Source organism: Equus caballus, chromosome 9 (assembly GCF_041296265.1).
Source record: "Equus caballus isolate H_3958 breed thoroughbred chromosome 9, TB-T2T, whole genome shotgun sequence".
Lineage (NCBI taxonomy): Eukaryota > Metazoa > Chordata > Mammalia > Perissodactyla > Equidae > Equus > Equus caballus.
The window spans coordinates 89,794,800-89,807,928 of NC_091692.1; the positions used below are offsets into that span (position 1 = coordinate 89,794,800).

Genomic DNA, 13,129 nt, shown 5'->3' on the forward strand with positions numbered 1-13,129 from the left:
CCGGGGTTCGCAGGTTCAGATCCCAGGCATGGACCTACACACTGCTCATCAAGCCATGCTGTAGCAGCGTCCTACACACAAAATAGAGGAAGATTGGCACAGATGTTGGCTCAGGGACAATCTTCTTCAAGCAAAAACAAAAAGAGGAATATTGGCAACAGATGTTAGCTCAGGGCCAATCTTCCTCACCAAGACAAAAAAACAAAAAAACAAAAAACTGTTAAAATCATAGCTCCAGAAAGACACAGATGTTTTTACTTAGCCACTCCTGCTCTGAAACTGTCCTTTTTTAAGCTTTTTTCAGTTAAATCCCTTGAGTGTGACTTTCTGCTGGGACACTGACGAATATGGAGTGCATGTCTGCATGCGTGTGGGATGACCATGACAGAGTAGACAATGAGACACGGCCTCGTCCTCTTTTCCTCACACTTCCTGTGTAAGTTACTTCAGGACCAGCAGTGGTGGCATGCTTAGATCACCGGAGTAGAGGTCAAGGGTGTCCTTTCAAGATGGTGAGAGAGCGTCTGCTTTTTAGCAGTGTGACGCTGGTATCATCAAAGCAGTAGAAAATGGTCCCCAATGGACTGAGACTTTCCGGTTTCCATCCTGCATGGCAATTTGCAACAAAACTTGACTCCTGGGAGAGTAAACCCCAGGGACTTGGATGAGGTAAGAGATGCCCACAGAAGAGAAAGTTGAGGGCTTTCTCATGGTAAAAGAAATGGAATGTCAAACACTAAACTCAAATACAGTAGTCCCCTGCTTAGTCATGGTTTTCTTTCTGTGGTTTCAGCTACCCATGGTCAACCAAAATTATTAAATGGGAAACTCCAGAATTAAACAATTCATGAGTTTTAGATCATGCACCATTCTGTGTAGCACGTTGAAATCTCATGGCTTCCCTCTCCATCTCATCCAGGACGTGAACCATCCCTCTGTCCAGCAGATCCACGCTCTATACTTTATCTACCCGTTAGTCACTTAGTAGCCCTCTCTGTTATCAGATCAACTGTTGCAGTATCGCAGTGCTTGCGTCCAAGGAACTGTTATTTTACTTAATAAGGACCCCAAAGCGCAAGAGTAGTGATGTTGGCAATTCGGATACGCCGAAGAGAAGCCATAAAGTGCTCCTTTAAGTGAAGAGGAAAAAGTTCTCCACTTAATAAGGAAAGAAAAAAATTGTACGCTGAGATTGCTAAGATCTATGTTAACTTTTATTACCATGCACTGTTATAATTGTTCTATTTTATTATTATTTATTGTGGTTAATCTCTTACTGTGCCTAATTTATAAATTAAACATCGTCATAGGTATGTATGCATAGGAGAAAACATACTAAATAGGGTTCAGTACCATCTGTGGTTTCAGGCATCACTTGGGGGTCTTGGACTATATCCCCTGTGGATAAGGGGGGCTACTGTAGTGAAATAGATAGTGGGCCTTTTCTTGGAAAGGCTTTATAGGAAATCCTCAAATCGAAGCATGCCAACAGAGGTTATGCTGACCATGGAATCTTGTTGTCATGAGATATGCATTCACATGTCTTAAGCCTCTTTTTCCTTGGGTTAGTTTTGTGAAATTCTGAATTTCCTATCTGTTCCATTCCTGCTACCATTAAATGGCCCACATCACTTAAGGACTTTGAGGTTTCCTCCCTTCCTTCCTTTAACATGTTTTTACTGATCTTCAATTCAGCAGGAGCTCTGCCAAAGGGAATAAATAAAAGAGTATGTAACACTTCCTGCACTTGAGAAGAGAAGGAGTTCGATATTTATTTCATACCATCTCTATAGTTAAGTACTTTCCATACTGTACCCCAAATATTCTTCCCAACTATGCAAAGCAAGTAACATTATTTCTGATTTTATACATGAGAAAATTGAGGATAAGAGAATTAATGGGTGTACCCCACTCACACCGCTAGTAAGGGTGGATCCACTGCATCCCCATGGCCGTCTTCTACGAAAACCTGTGCCTTTGCAATGAGCCAGGGCTGCCTGACTCTCACCTGAGGCCCCCCATGTATGGCGGAAGAATTGGCAAAGTGCTAAGGGTGCTAGGGAGGATGACTGGGAGAAGCTTATTTCACCTGGGAGGATCAGGAAATACTTAGTGGAAAATATATGACTCGAGTCACCCTGCAGATGTCCTGTTGCCCCATTAAGGAGATTAGCCACATATACAGGGTTGGACTGTGGTACTTGCTCAGTTTGTTAGATTAATAGATTCGCTCAAATAACAACCTGAAACAGTGGGGGATTAATGGGTTGAGTGCTCTACAGAAGGTCTGGGGATGATGGACCTTCCCTGCCTACATGTGTTACGATGGATACTTGTTAGGAAGGTCATAGACCATATGCTCAAGGACTGGATGATCCTCTGAAGAAAGCCAATATATAAAAATCAAGGTATGATTATGGCCAATCACTGTCTCATCAGGCAACATAAATTAGAGATTGTTTTCCCACGTGCAGCTGATGGCAGTTCTTATGGTTGGGGACCTGGCTATGTTTTATTGCCTATAAATCCTTAATATTATTCTAGTTGGCAGCACAAAGCCACCATTTGGAAACCCCAATAAGTTAAAGAACAATAGCTCCACAGGCCCTGCCAATTCTAATTTTTTTAATGTTTAGGGTCATTAAGTGGCAGAAAGACATCACTTTGAAGTCATTATACTTCCAACATTTGGACCTAGATGGCAAGTGTTTTTGGCCGTTATGAATCAACTCTTCAAAAAGACTGAGAGCCAGCTGCATATGGAAGGGTGAGTAGCTAAAAGCATGAGCTTCGAAGCTAGACTTTCTGAAAGTAAATCCTGGCTCTTTATTAAGTGTATTAAGTTGCCATAGTAATAGGGGTGAAATGGACACGTGAACACACTAACTTCATGTTCTCTTCCTCATTAATTCAGAAGAGTTTATTTCTTTAATGAGTGTTGGTTGACTGCCTACTTTGGACCAGATTCCCTATCAGTCACTGGGATTACGTTGTAAGCAAATCAGACATGGATCTTACGCTCTACTCAGGGAAACAAGTAGTGCATATATATGATATATTTACAGAAATAAATGTAGAACTATGAGCTATGTTAAATGCCATACAGGAAAGTACAGAGTGCACTGAAGACGTATAAGAAAGGGACCTACTTGAAATTTGGGGGCTGCCAGATATTGTCGCGGAAAAACGCAAGCCTACTGTTATCATTTCTCTCAGTTTCTCAAGAGAAGGCTGATGTACAGGTTTTTATACAAAATTACCAAATTGAAATTTCAGAAAAGCTTAAGATATTTTTAGGGCCACAAAAACTAGTCATAGTCCACTTGTCTCCTATGATCTGTCTTTTATGATCTCTGTCTTAAAATCTAGGATAATGTCATCTTGGAAAGGAAGAGGTGAGACTAGAAGACATCAGTGTCTTGGTCAAATTTAGAGTGAGGGTGGAGAATGCAGAAACCTGGGAGAAACCAGACTCAGCCCCATTTTATGTTCATGACTTTCTGGATTACCATCTTTACGGGGGCAGAGTCACAGTAGTTCCATGCTTGGGCTTTGGAGCCAAATGGACTGGAACCTTAGATGAGTTTCTAAAGTTCTCTGATCTTTAACTCTTTAGTCTTAAAATGATAATAAGTCTATCTCATAGGGTTATGGGGAGGATTAAATGAGACCATTCATCTTAAGTATGTATCACAATACATAGTAAGGACTCGACAAATGGTAGCCGGTAACACAACTGGTGTATGTCATTAATTACAGCTGATGACTCTAAAGAGGTGACTTACCCAGTATCACAATTAGTAAGTGGAAGAATTAGAATTTGAGCTGGGTCTCTCTGCTTCTTCAGTGAGCTTGCTTCTAACCGACTCACTCTTTGGAACACCTGGACCTGCCATGTCATCCAGGTGAACATCAGGGAATGTCATAGTGGTAGGGCTCAGAGACTCTCCGAGCTTCCTGTTTCCCTATGGACTTTGTGCTCACCAACAGGAAACTCTTGGGGGTGGCACAAGTCTTTCATTCTGTGTGAGCTACTTTTGCAGCAGTAACCACATTGGATCTCTGTTACTTCACGCTCTATTTCCTGGTGAGATGGTAGACTCTCTGAAGGCAGGGGTTTAGATTGTACATATAGTACCCTCCTTCCCTCCCAGTACCTAAGAAGGACTTAACATGAGTTATGCAGATCCCGTATCCACAATTCCAAAATCCAAAAAGCTCTGAAAGCTATATTTTTAAAACTTCATTTGACAGCCAGACCAAACCTGACCTTAACTAATTTCAGCAAGAAACTTGACCTGAATTACTGGGAGTCTAAATATAATCTTCATTGATAGAATATTCACAAGTTTTTGTGCAGAAATATTAATACACTTGATTAGTAGGTTCAGGCAGAACTTTCCAGTACTCATATATTACTGTGTATATCATGCATACACCACCGGTGGGGGATCTACTGAGAAGCTGATAAGGCTTAGACTTCAGGGCTTTCGTACCTGATTTTGTATTCAAGATTTTGTAAGTTTTACTTGAAGAAGCTCCCCAAATTGTATAAGCTCCAGGTCTCACAAGGGAGCAGCCGTTGTATACCACATTAACTTTGTAAAATTTGAAGTCTTACATCCAAAGTACATCTCACCTTGAGGGTTACAGATTTATGCAGTTAAGGAAAGAAGTGGAAGACAGGAAGGCAGGCAGGAAGGAAAGGAAGATGTGAAGGAAGGAAGGAAATAGGGTGGATATAGCTATATCATTTTTGATAAGAAAATTCTGCGACAAATAGGCATCAAAATTCGGTGGCTGAAAACACAATATAACACAATACAACACAGCAAGTGGTCTGTGTTATTCTCAGTTAACTGTCCAAGGTGAGGGTTCCACGTCAGGGGCAGCTCCACTCCAGGGATCACTGCAGTGGATCATTAAGGGGTCCAGGCTGCTGTGGCTTGCAGGGTTGCTCCCATCAATACCCCTCCCAGGCCATGAGGAAGTGGGAAAACAAGAGGTGTGCATAGGAGGGATTTTCTTCTTTCCTATGTTTTGTTTTTCCCAAGGTCCAGGCCTAGAAGTGGCACGTTCTACTTCTTCTTACGCTTCCTTGGCTGTAGCTGAGTCTCATGGCCATGTCCACCTGCAGAGACAGGTAGTATGGCTGTGACTTGGGGAGAACAGGAGAGTAGACTTTGGTGGAACAGAAACAAACTGTCACACTGACTCATTGTCCTCCTGTAGCTCCATTGATGATGCATGACTTAGTACTTCTCAGATTCTGAGAATCTAGGCAAGCACTGTGGTTTCTCTCATCCCACACCCTTGTCCAGTGGCCAAATCACTGGAACATATCAGAATAGAACTAGACAATAAATAAGATAGTTAGACAGTGCTTGGAATGTTGAGCCTGTACTGGCCCAATAGAATAGTTTCTTTCCTTATTTATCTCCAATATTCTAATCTTAAATTTGTAATTAAATGTGAGTGAATAAATGAATGAACACACAGCTCTCCTACCAGCCCAGGGAGAGGAGTATGGAAGAAGGCTGCAATCTGGGTCTAATAACAGTAATAATGATCTTGACTAGCAAGTCAGCTCATAAAGCAATATCACGTGTGCTGTCATCGTGATCTCCACTGCAGTCCTCCAATGTAAGCACAAAGCCTATTTGTAGATGAAGAAACTGAGGCTGAAAAGGGTGACGTGGTCAGCCTAGGATTACACTGTGAGTGTCCAAACTAGGAATTCAACCCAGGTCTTCTGAGTCCATGAACAACACCCTTTTCCTGATATCAGACGTCCTTGTGGTTTTGGCCCAGGCCCAAGCAAGAAAACACAATACCTAGCCACTGGAGCAAAAGGCACATGTAATGGGTCTCGCTGGACTTCTGTTGGCATCCAGTGGGCCCATCTCAGACAGGAACAGAACAGATGGATGGAAGAGGACATTTCAGGGCCAGGCTTGAGCCCAGAATTTGGGACAAATACATTTTTCCAATGTTATTATGCCTAGCTCTGTGCTACATGAGTAGGATAGAGCGGGGGTCAGAAACTATGGCCTATGGACTAACTTTGGGCTACTGCCTGTTTTGTAAATAAAATTTACCGGAAGAACAGCCACACTCATTTGTTTACCTATCACCTACAGCTGTGTTTGCAACACGACGGCAGCATTGAGTAGTTACAGCAGAGACCATATGGCCCTCGAAGTCTAAAATATTTACCATCAGGCCTTCCACCAAAAAGTTTGCAGATACTGGGAAAGAGTAATGACTAGCGCAGGAGACAGAGAAACAGCAAGCCACAATTCAATAAGGAGACCCTGACAATAGAAATATGGAATTGGACCTGGGAGTGGAGCAGAGGAGAGAGAGTATTGAGCATCGTTTGTCTCCACAGGAGTAAGAGGGTCCGTGCCCTTAAGGAAAAATGAATGACATCCGGGTTGCATATTGAAAGATTCATAGTAGTTTGCAAAGGACTAGGAGGGCACTCCAGGCATTCGGAGCAGCTCATACAAAAGTGCCTAGGCGAGAAGCAAATTGCTTTACTCGGAACATTATATTAAATAACAGAGGTGAGATTCAGGGAAGACTCACCTACAGGGTCAGACAAGTGACGTGGATTGTCATATACAATCCTGAGAACAAACCTGCCAGGCAGGTCTCATCCCCATTTTACAAAAGAGGAGACTAAAATGGAAAGAAATTAAGTAACTCGCCTCAATTCCCAGAATGAACGGTGGGAAAGAATTTGGCCCAGGCTCTGAACGTCTCTGCCTGGCCCTCCGCCACTCAGCCATGCAGATCACCTCCGCCTGGGCCACCCAGCCCTGTCTGGACCAAGTCAGCGAGCTGTCATGCCAGCTTACCTGTTTGGCTGGAAGCACCACCACAGAGGTCCCGGGGTGGGAGTGCTCCAGGCCAGTGCAGCCTTTGTGGCAGCGTCATGACCAGATTTGAGTCCTGTGTTGTTGAGGCTGGCTTTGCTCTGAGGGGGAAACAAGTCTTAGATTGATGTGGACAGGGGCCAGGGGCCATTGATCATAACGAAAAGCAGCCACAGTTACAAATTCAAGGTGAGCTCCTTTTCCCTGAAGCCCATGTCATCCCCTCACCTTGTTTCACCAAGCGGCACTGCATTCGAAGTTTGCAATCAACCCAGGCCTTAAGGAGCTGTGGTTTGATTCCAGCCACTTCACCTTCAGAGTCCGGATCCAATGAAAGTGTGTGAAGGAGCAATGCCTCGTTTTCATATTAATGTATACTTAAAGGACCCTAAAGGCAGACTGCGTCTAAAGCAATGGATGAAGGTGATAGAACTATTTTAGAGAATCTTAACTCATGGAAGCTTTGGAAGAAGATCCACTGATTGTCCGAAAATCTTTGCAATCATCTTAGTAAGACAGGACACAATAGTTTCTTTTTCTGAAAAGAGAAAAAAAGTGGTCATCATGGCGACTTTATGAAAGAACCATGTTTTATTCATTTTATTTTGTCTTTGTGGTAAAATATACATAACATGAAATTTATCATTTTAAACAGTTTTGAAGTGTACTGCTCAATGGCATTAAGTACATTCATTCTTGTACAACCGTCCATCTCCAGAAAATTTTCATCTTCCCAAACTGAAACTGTGTACCCATTAAATGAAAACTCCTCATTCTCCCCTTCCTGAGCCCCTGGCAGCCACCATTATACCGTCTGTCTCTATGAATTTGACTGCTCGAGCTACTTCATAGAAGTGGAATTATATAGTGTTTGTCTTTTGTGGCTGCCTTGTTTCACTTAGCATAATGCTCTCAAGGTTCATCTATGCTGTTGAACGTATCAGAATTTCCTTCCTTTTTAGGCTGAATAATATTTCATTGTGTATATACATCACATTTTGTTTATCCATTCATCTGTCAATGGACACTTGACTTGCTTCCACCTTTTGGCTATTGGGAAGAATGCTGCCGTGAACATGTGTGCACAAATATCAGATTCCCTGCTTCAATTCCTTTGGGAATATACCCATAGATGGAATTGCTGGATCATATGGTAATTCTATTTTTAATTTTTGAGGAGCATTCATACTGTTTTCCATAGCGGCTGTACCATTTTACACTCCCATCAACAGGGCACAAGACTTTCAATTCCTCTACAGCCTCATCAAAACTTATTTTCTGATTTTTGATAAAAAGTATGCTACGTGGTATCTCGTTGTGGTTTTGATTTTTCATTTCCTAAATGATTAGTGATGTTGAGCATCTTTCCAAGTACTTACTGGCCATTTGTATATATTCTTTGGAGAAAGTCTACTTAAGTTCTTTGCCCATGTTTTAACTGGATTGTTTGGGGTTTCGCTGTTGTATCACGAGGTAGAGGAACAAAGCCGAGGCCAGCTACATCCCTTGCAAGAGGTATATGTATGAGAGGCATATCAGGAGAACATAACTTTCCAAAGGCATCGTTAATATCATTTTTGAAGATCTTGGACCATTGGTACCACAAAAACACAGTGCTTTAAAACAGAGAGTCCTGCCCATCTGGAGAGATAATCATAGTTAGGAACAAGAGGACACACTCTGCTTTGCCCTTGAGGAGGAAGAATTGTTCTGAGATGTGGTAAGCCTGATGGAGGAAATCTTCATTCTGGGATCTAAATACTGTGGAAGTAACATCTGATCCACGTAATGCATATTGGACCCTTGATCCCTGAGCCATTCCGCCTGAACATGCCTCTAGCCTTGATGATCTGATAACCCAGAGTCTTGAGCCTTTCCCGAGATATCGAAGATCTTTTTATGAAAGCTAAAATTTAATATCTGCCTCAGCAAATTTTGGTGTGCTATGCACATTTTCTTTTCTAAATTCATTGGGATTTCTTTCACCAGGCTCAGCAGCCAGAGCTGTCAATCACTTATTAGGAGTTTTGCTATCAAGGGCTGTCAGCTGGCTTTTTCAAGGAACTAAGGAATCTTTCCATTTCTTCCCTTACAGCTATAGCTTGTCCGTAGTCATCTAGCAACTCAGGAGCAAGACTCATGTTTTTACCTGCTTGGGAAACATCTCTGCTGTCTCAAAACTGTCACTGCTCTGTAGAGTTAATTTCCTGTGAGGTTCTCCTTCATTTCCTCGAGTGCGTTCTTTCAGTCATTTAACTTTCTGCTGAAACCTTTAAACCTCACTTCAATCTGTGCATGTCGTGATTTTGGAAAATCTTTCTATAATCCTTAAGCACTTTTTAATTCTGTCTCCTCTAGCTAGCAATATCTATTTGGTTACTTTCTCCTTCAAGTTTTCATAAGGAAGCATTTTTAGTAAGCCTTTATTATAATAAGTTATATTAAATAGCAAATTTTATTATGTGTTATTATGTATAAAGGTGGCTTTTAGCAATAAGTCAACTATAGCTACCTATACTACCAGGCCCCAGTTAAGTCCCAGAGATCTAAACCTGGATTTCAGGCAACTCTGCCCCACATCTCTATCTGTCATTTCAAGACAACCCAAAGTTTAAGCTTTTTGCCATCAACAGGCTCTCCGTGCACCTGCAGCCTGCTCAGATACAGGGTGGCCAGCTTTCCAGTTTTCCTAGAACTGAGTTTCTTCAGAATGAGGTGCTTTCAGTGCTAAAATCAGGAAAGTCTCAGGCAACTTGAGATGAATTGGTCACCTGCCTACAATCCAAGCCAACACTTGGCAACCAGGACCCATCAGTAGATGAGAGGTTCAAGGTAAGGCCAGGGATGACAAAGCACAGCTTTCCCACCATTTTTATGACACACTTAGAAATTGGTAGTATTTTGAGACTTTCTGGGGGAAATGGGAGTGGCTGTTTGTGAATGGATGTGACTAGCACATGCTTGTCACACTGTGTGCCTTCCAGGCTCACTGGATCTTCCCTTGCGCACCATAGGATTCAGACAAACGTGATTCCTTTTCATTCACTTGATCCCCTGCCTGACTGGGAAAGCAAGATCCTCAATGAATGGTGGAATCTGTTTCGAAGAGGCCTCGCAAGTGCCATCATCCTTTAAGCTTGGCTTTCATGTCACCACCTCTGCCTTTTTCTTCACTCATGCCCACCTCTGTCTCCTGGGAACACAGACACAGCATTTCCTACATCTGATGGTGGTTCCTCCCACACTGAAGATTAAGTTCCTGAACAAACTCATAATAGAAGATTGAATGGCTGAAATTTAAGACCCTATAGAAAGAAGGAGGGTTAGAATAACTGAGATTGTGTGTATACAGGCATATGAAATAATAGAAAAGCTCACCAAGTAAGACAAAATACGCATTCTACCTAATGCTTACATAAAAACGAGCATTTTACTATGGACTTCCATTTACCACCCCTTGCTTGTTTGTTTCAATGAGATGCTTGTGAATAACTTTGTGTATTTTAAAAAATGTGCATACAAAGAATCATTTTACACCATTTTCTTGATCATCAAATTAGGATGATTGTGGTCTGGATTTGCAATCACTGTGGCAAAATTTTTGTGTTAAAGAATAAAAATTAGACAGAAGGAACTCGGTGCATCTGCACCTGAATGTCCCTAAGTCACCTAGAAATTAAGGGATCCTTTAAATACTCCTCAAACAGTGTGATCCTTCATTTACACAGCTCCTGTAATAGTAGGACCCAGGTTCATGGGTGTGTGTGCATGCGTGTGTGTGTATGTCTCTTCATTTCCTGCGTCAGTATATGCTTCATTTCATGCTTCCTGCTCTCATTCAGCCTTCCATTTACTTTTTCCTAGTCATTGTCTGAACTAAAGCTCTTCCTTCTTCCTTCATTTCCTTACAGAGTCCCTGTAAAGAGCTGTGGTTTGTAACAGACTTTCACTGACACTTGGGAGCAGTGGAGGATGTATTATTCAGGACTGGATTACATTTGGCTACAAGTGAAGGGAGATCCTACAGTAGCTTGTTCAGACAGGTTTCTTTTTTTCTATGCAAGAAGAACGACACAGGGATGTTTATTCATCTGCTCAAGGGTGTGAGAGCTAAAGTTTGCAGAAATCTCTTGGCCTTTCCCTCATGATCACAAAATAATCACTGTAACTCAAGCCATCACATTTAGGAAGGAAAAAGGAGGAATGGAGGAAGCAGAGAAAAATGGAATAGCTTATGTAATTGGGGAAGCAAAATTTTCTCTAAAACCTTTGCTCACGTCTGCTTATGTCCCACTTTCTGGAACAGTGTTGCCGGGTTACCTCTGCCTACAAGAGGGACTGGGCATGTGGTCCTTAGATTCCCTGCTCCACAGTAGAGGAAGGGAAAGAAGGAAATAAAAAGTTGGAACGGGTCTTAAGTAACCCACCCTACAGTATCTGCCTTGGAGAGTAGTTCACCGATAATTTTCCTTACTCTGAAGTCCAATTTGTTTGAAATGATTATAGCTACTTCAGCAGTCTTTTGATTAGTGTTAGTGTGGAATATCTTTTTCCACCCCTTTACTTTTAGCTTATCCATGACTTACATTGAAGGTGGGTTTCCTGTAGACAATATTAGTTGGGTCTTGTGTTTTACCCACTCTGCCAGTTTCTCTCTTTTAGTTGGTGTATTTAGACCATTAATATTTAAGGTGATTATTGATATAGTTGGGTTAATACTGATCTTATTTGTAACTGTTTTCTATTCATTGCCTTTTTTCTTTCTTTCTTTTTTAAAAGCTTCCTCTTTTTTCCTGTCTTCTCTGGTGTTAATTGAACATTTTATATGATGTCCTTTTCTTTCCTTTCTTAACATATCAATTTTATTTCTTAAAATAAATTTTCCAGTGCTTCTCCTAGATCTGAAGTATACATTTTACCACTTCACAGGGAGTGCAGATATTTTTAACAGAGTGTTCCCAATTTCCCACTCCTTTTCTTTCTTACATTGCTGTCCTTAATTTCATTTATCCATAAGCTCTAATCACCAAACACATTGTTGCTATTATTACTTTGAATAAACTGTTATCTACTACATCAATAAAGAATAAGAAAAATGAAATATTTTATTTTACCTTCTCTTCTGGACTGAATTGTGACCCTCCAAAATTCATTATGTTGAAGTGCTAACCACCAGGACCTCAGAATGTGGCTGTATTTTGAGAGAGGGTCTTCGAAGAGATAATTAGGTGAAAATGAGGTCATTAGGGTCGACCTCAATCCAATAAGTCTGGTGTCCTTATAAGGAGAGGAAATTAGGACACAGACACACATATAGGTAAGACATGTGAAGACATAGGAAGACAGCAGCTATCTACAAGCTAAGCAGAGAGGCCTCAGAAGAAATCAGCCATTCTGACATCTTGAGCTTGGACTTCTAGCCTCCAGAATCTTGAGTAAGTAAATTTCTGTTGTTTAATCCCCCCAGTCTGTGTACTTTGTTATAGTACACGGTATAGCCCCAGCAAACTAACATACCTTCATTTATTCCGTCGCTAACGTTCTTCTCTTCTTTATGTAGATTCTAGTTTCTTACCTCTATCATTTTCTTTCTCTTTGAAGAAATTCTTTTAACATTTTTTGCAAGGCAGGCCCACTGTCCACAAATTACCTCAATTTTTGTTTGTCTGAGAAAATCCGTATTTCTCCTCTATATTTGAAGAGTAATTTTGCTTGATATAGAATCCCAGGTGTGTTTCTTTTTCTTTCAACACTTTAAATGTTTAGCTCCACTCTCTTCTTGCTTGCATGGTTTCTGAAGAGAAGACTGATGAAATTCTTATCCTTGCTCCTCTATTGGTAAGGTAGAGTTGTTTCTCTCTGGGTTCTTTTTTTTTCCATTTTTTTATGGTGCTAAAATAAACATCAGAGAAAATTACCATCTTAACCATTTTTAAGTGTAGGGTTCAGTGGTATTAAATAGGCTCATAATGTTGTGCAACCGCCATCACCATCCATCTCTAGAACTCATTTCATTTTGTAAAAATGAAACTCTATACCAATTACACAATAATTCCCTGCTCCCCCTCTCCCCCCAGCCCTTCCATTCCCACCTTCTGTGTTTCTGATTTTGACTGTTCCAAGTATCTCATATAAATGGAGTCGTACAGTATTTGTCTTTTTATGACTGGCTTATTTCACTTAGCATAATGTCCTCAAGGTTCATCCATGTTGTAGCATATGCCAGAGTTTCTTTACTTTTTAAGACT

The 13,129-nt window shown here is 41.2% G+C and overlaps 1 long non-coding RNA gene across 1 annotated transcript; it reads right to left on the reverse strand.

Annotated features, from left to right (window-relative positions):
- Positions 1-4,373: 4,373 nt before the first annotated feature.
- Positions 4,374-12,762, reverse strand: LOC138915472 (uncharacterized). Its single transcript, XR_011421455.1, has 4 exons — positions 12,399-12,762; positions 7,110-7,419; positions 6,864-6,982; positions 4,374-5,131 (listed from the first exon to the last, which is right to left on the reverse strand). It is a non-coding gene; the product is annotated as an uncharacterized lncRNA (long non-coding RNA).
- Between the last annotated feature and the right edge of the window lie 367 nt (positions 12,763-13,129).